This window comes from Triticum dicoccoides, chromosome 5A (assembly GCF_002162155.2).
Source record: "Triticum dicoccoides isolate Atlit2015 ecotype Zavitan chromosome 5A, WEW_v2.0, whole genome shotgun sequence".
Classification (NCBI taxonomy): Eukaryota; Viridiplantae; Streptophyta; class Magnoliopsida; order Poales; family Poaceae; genus Triticum; species Triticum dicoccoides.
Window position 1 is genome coordinate 661,638,339 of NC_041388.1, and position 519 is coordinate 661,638,857.

The window sequence follows — 519 nt, forward strand, 5'->3', positions numbered from 1 at the left end:
TTCAACTAAGCATTTACTAAAAATAAACTAGTTATATTAATTCAACTAGTTCAAATAATCTCATATACCTAATTAATTAATATCTAACTAATTCATCTAACAATTGACATTAATATTTAACTTCTCTATCTAATTCATCTAACAATTGACATTAATATTTAACTTCTCTATCTAATTCATCTAACATTAACATTCTAACATTCTTATCTAGGTAATTCATTTATATAAAAAACATTTATATATAACTGACATTTATATATAACTGACATTTCTAATATTTCTATAACTAAAAACAGAAAAATTTCTAACATTTCTATAAATAAAAAACATAAAAATTTCTAGAACTAAAATTTATAACTAAAAAACTAAAAAACAATGTGTGTGTGTGTGGACATGGAGGCCGGGGCAGGATCTCACCGGCGAGGCGAGGCGACGGGGGCGGCGACGGGCGGCGCTGACGGGGATGGTGACGACGGGGATGGCGACGACGGGGATGGGGACGGGGCGGCGACAACGGGG